At 35.8% G+C, this 5,408-nt stretch overlaps 1 pseudogene; it reads left to right on the top strand.

The window, feature by feature from the left end:
* The first annotated feature begins 418 nt into the window (after window positions 1-418).
* LOC102818314 lies at window positions 419-1,280 on the top strand (annotated as a pseudogene).
* Window positions 1,281-5,408: the final 4,128 nt, after the last annotated feature.

The following is a 5,408-nucleotide window of genomic DNA, read 5'->3' as shown; positions in this document are numbered from 1 at the left end:
TGCAGTTCATAAGGCTCTGTAGTATGCCGTCTCAACCCTTAGAGCCACGCCAGGGCTCCTGCTAGACCAGTGCAAGAAGCAGACCCAGATAGGTGCACTTCTGCGTCTCAGCCTAGGCTGAGTGTGTGGTGTCCTGAGAATTGGCTGGTGGGCATGAATCACTGCCCTTGCAGTTCAATAAGCTTTGAGGCAGGGTGGGTCCCATAGGGGTTCTGGGAGGCTGGGCGGGGCTCCCGCTTGTTATCAGAAGATCTGATCCTGATTACAGAAACATCCCTCATTTCAGAATCTTGGATATCCACTTCTTCCTTCCAGACTGTCCCTGAAAACCTTTTAAGATTCCATCTGAGAAAGTTCTAGGAGTTCTTGGAAGGGGAAGAAAGAAGAAGATTATTGGTTGGAATAAAAGCAGGGTTGAATGAGTTCCGGAAAGCAGGGTTCTCAAACTCGTGGACAATAATCTGCAGAAGAAGACAACTTCAAAAAGCCAACTAGAAGCAACATGCAGAGAGTTAAGATGAGAGGGGCCTCCTCTGGAAAGAAGAGAGCTGGTCCTCAGCAGAAGAATCTGGAGACAGCTCTTCCAGGTAGATGGGGGGGGGTTTGCTCTGCCGAGAACCCCCCTTCAACATCTGTGAGAAAGATAAGGAAGAATAACCAAAAGAGTCCTGGAAACGGAGATGGTGGAAGTACCAGTGAAGCACCTCAGCCACCTCAGAAGAAACGGGCCTGGGCTGATCCTACCACTGAAAGTGAGGAGGCATGTAAGAATAGAGTGGAGGTTAAAGTGAAGATTCCTGAAGAATTAAAACCCTGGCTGGTCAAGGACTGGGACTTGGTTACCAGGCAGAAGCAGCTGTTTCAGCTCCCAGCTAAGAAAAATGTCAATGCCATTCTGGAAGAGTATGCAAATTATAAGAGATCACAAGAAGTGTCAACAATAAGGAATATGCTGCTAACGAAAGTTGTGGCAGGGATAAAAGAATACTTCAATGGACACTCAGCTGCTCTACAAATTCAAGAAGTCCCAGTATGCTGAACTCCTCATGGCCCACCCTGATGCTCCGATGTTCCAGGTTTATGGAGCGCAACACCTACTGAGATTATTTGTGAGAATCTGAGCAATGTTGGCCTATTCGCCCCTTGATGAGAAGAGTCTTGCATTGTTGTTAGGCTATTTGCATGATTTTCTGAAATATCTGGCAAAGAATTTTGCAGTCCTGTTTACTGCCAGCGATTACAAAGTGGCTTCAGCTGAGTACCATCGCAGAGCTCTGTGAGGGTCTACTGATCGCTCACTGTTAACGTCTGGGTATCTGTAAACACTTTTCTTTTTGTTCTTAGTCTTTTTCTTATATAATTGATGTTCTCTAAAATTGTTAATGTTATCACAGGGCTTATATTTAAGTTTGTTTTCTGTTTGCTTCAAACAGAAAATAAAAGGGCTAGAGTGTAAGCTCCCTTTCACATTTCAAAGTTGCTACCAGTGTTCGCAGTAATTAGACAAAGAAGAAAAATTCAGTAGAACAATTCTTGCCTAGTTGACAACATTACTTGAATGCTGGTGGTTCTATCCCTTTGACACTACACAATTTTCTAATATGTGTTAATGCTATGTGGCAAAATGCCCTGATTCCTAATATTCAAAGGTTCAACTTAATGTATATACCTGAAAACTCATGCATTTGTGCTCTGTCTCTTTTATTTGTTTGTTTGCTTGTTTTAATGGTGCTTGAAGTAAAGCAGCCCATCCTCTGCAAGTCGTCTATGTTGTGCCTTAGGCATTCTATCTTTGCTCAAGTTGTTGAAGGATGGTGGTTTGTTTCATGGTTTTTGTATTTGAGTCTAATACACATTCTAACATGACAGAGGCAATGCATTGTGTAGCCTTGGTTTTCTGAAACATTGATATTTTATGAATTGTATTTCAGATCTTAAATAAAATTTGTTTCTAAATTTCAAAAATAAAAAAAAGATGTGAGTCTGAAATATTCAAGTTGTTTTACTAAAGGATATTGGTGGCATTTTCTGTTTTTAAAACACTGAAAAGTTGAAAGAATATTACTGTCAGCACTAATATATTCATCACATAGCTTGCACATTTAACATGTTACTTTATCACATATGTAACCATTGTTCTCTATTCATTCAGATATAAATATTCTTTCTTTTTCATTTCAAAGTAAGTTCACATACTACTGCACTGCCACATAAGTACTGTAGCCTCTGTGTCATTAGTTAGTGTTTGATAGCCAATTAAATGTATTTTATGAAGACACTATATATAATTAAATGCCCAAATATTAATTTCATAAATCATTGAGTTCTGTCAAATTCTTAAGCTGTGTAACACAAATTTCGAGCAACACATCAAGATATCATAAAGCTATTTATGATTTTATAAGTTCCCTGACATTAATTTGAAAAAGAAGTAAGCCCAAAGACCACAGCTAACAGATCTTAAGTTAGAAGTGACTATTTAGACTTTATAGTATCACACGACTAAGAAATGACTATTGTAAGAGAATTGTTTCACTACCCCTTTCTCATATTCAATACAATTGTTCTCTTGAGATGTTAGTAATTTTATCCTATCATTTTCTTAATAGATTTTCTTGAACTTAAGTAAATTTTTACTCATCCTTCTTTAATTATTATGATCACTATTATTATTATTCCTTCTCTTAATTTCTCATTTGGGAGAGCATCACCAAATAATTTCATCTTATTGTGGAGTTCCTCCCCTTCAATTTATTTTCTTTCCCCCTCCCCTTTTCTTCATAAATATGAATGCATTGCAAAAAAAAACCTTTGGACTATTACTAAGCTCTTGCATGTTTTCACAGTATATAGTATATACTCAATAAATATTCATACACAAAAAAGACTTCAGAGATGACTGATAAAATAGTTTGGGGATAGCTTGAGTAGTGTGTACCTCATGTTAGCTGATAGTTATTCTTTACAGCAAATTATAAAATTCTTAATAGAATCCTATTTTTAGAAATGTGTGTACAATTTACTACCATTTGTCTTGCTCATAAATTGAAAATATATCAAAAAATAAAATGCATTAAATCTCAAAAAGATGCATACAATTAAATATTAAAATCACTTCATTGGTGGCAACCTTGACTGGTCCAATAATTTTTCTTATGATCTACCTTGTTGATATTAATTGACATCAAGTTAGTTCCTACTCATAGCAACCCTAAACAGGGTTTCCAAGGAGCAGCTGTGGATTTGAAGCGCCATACCAGGTAGATCTGCCTTAGCGTTGGATATTTTTTTCTTGTTTCTTATTTAAAACCTAATTTAGAATTAGATGTATTGATTAATTGAGATGTTCCCACATTCCCTTTTTAATATGAAATGTGCTTTCCAGTTTGACCATCTTCTTTCACTTTGTATTTGATAACCTGAAGTATTTATGACCAGAGTTTCCTGTAACTAGTTATGTTCTGTGCCTCCCCTCCTATTTCCCCCACAGGAAAGTAAGCACTGAGGAACATATAATGCAAGTAAAGGTGGAGTGATCTGCTGCTTTGCCCTAAAAAAAAATTATATATATAATTCACCCAATTATCAAAGTTTACTCATTCTCTTTTCTACCTTGATCAAGAGTATGAAGGGAAAGGAGGATATTCGGGACTAGAGTATATAATAAACCAAAGAAAGATAAGAGAACTTAGCTCGTTCCTGTACTATCATACCTCCTCATTTATTTTATTTGTAAAAATTAACTAAAATGAAAAGTACTAAACTAACTATCCACCACTCATCTGAATATTTGTTGTACTTTGATGGCTTGCATGTTGTTGTGATGCTGAAAGTTTATGCTATGGGTATTTTGAATACTAGCAAGGTCATGCATGGTGAGCAGTTTTCAGCTGAGTTTCCAAACCAGGACTAAGAAGAAGGAGATGCGGAGTACTTCTGAATGTTTAGCCACTGAAAACTTTATGAATAGCATGAAACACTTCCAGATAACACCAGAATATTGATTATTACAACACAATGAAGAAGATAAGAATAGTGTCAGATATAATGCCAGAGATAAGCCCTTCAGGTTTGAAGGCTTTCAAAATACAACTGGGGAAGATGACCAGACTTCGTTTTTCATATTTCAGACATATTATCAGAAGGAACTAGTCCCTGCAGAAGGACATCGTGCTTGGTAAAATGGAGGATCAGTGTAAAAGAGGAAGATCTCCAAGGAAATAGATTGGCACAGTGGCAGCAGCAATGGGTTCAAGCATAACAGTTGTGAGATTGGGCAGTGTTTTGTTCTGTTGTACAAGGTCACTATGAGTCAGTACCAAGCCAATTGAACCTAAAAGCAACAACAACAAAATAACAATAATAATTTATTTTAAAATATTTATTTTACTTTTTAATAACTGGAACACAAAAAGCCCCTAAATTCTTCTTAAAATTTCATAGGACCTAATGCAATGCTTTGTGCATATCAGATGCTCAATAAATTATTTTGCCCTAATGAACAGAGACATCTGTGTTGATGTCTGTCAGGAAGCTCCATAATAGTTCTTTCTTCTCTTATTAATGTACCTTTTAAATTTCCTGCCAAGTATCATAAGCAGGAGAACAACACTTGAATTTTATATTTTGAAAATTGAAAAGAGGGATAACAGAGCATGAGACAGCTTTTTGTGAAAGAAATGTCACACAGTATAGTAGGAAATACATATGCAAGAATATATATGTACATGTATGCTTTTCTTAAAAGGTTGTTTTTTAAGAAAATATTTTAAGATAATTCCTGAAAGTGTCTGCACACACACACATACACACACACACAACATTGAGACTTTTTTTCTTTAAAACTTGTTAAATACAAATCTTTTTTAATATGATCCTCATTAAAAGCCATCAACATCAGTTGAATTAAATTCTGTTTTTCAAAATAAGGAGCCCTGATGGTTCAGTGGTTAAAATGTTTGGCTACTAATAGAAAGACCAGTGGTTTTAATCCACTGGTGACTCTGTGGGAAAGAAGGTGTGTCAGTCTGTTCCCATAAAGGTTATAACCTTGGAAACCAGGTGGAGCAGTTTTGCTCTGACCTTGTAGGCTTGATATGAGTCAGAATTGACCCAACGTCAATGAAATTTATTTTATTTTTGGTTGGATTTTTCAAAATATTTAATGTAAGTCTTGAAAATAAATTAACTTTTAGAAATAATTGTTTGCCTTGTATATTTTGTTAATATCTTCCAACATTTTTAAAGAAATTCAATTTCTTTCACTTTTAGTGAGCAACTGTAATTAATTCCTTCTTCCCATAAGGTTATAGAAATGTATGGAACTTGGACTCACTTTCTCAGCTAAGTAATTTAAGCTACAGCCTAAGATTTCCTTGTTGCTAGGTCAAAAATTATGAATACTTTGG

The sequence above is a fragment of the Chrysochloris asiatica genome, unplaced genomic scaffold (assembly GCF_000296735.1).
Source record: "Chrysochloris asiatica unplaced genomic scaffold, ChrAsi1.0 scaffold00012, whole genome shotgun sequence".
NCBI classification, from domain to species: Eukaryota; Metazoa; Chordata; class Mammalia; order Afrosoricida; family Chrysochloridae; genus Chrysochloris; species Chrysochloris asiatica.
Note: the sequence above shows the minus strand (reverse complement) of the source record. Positions and strands in the feature narration are given on the sequence as shown.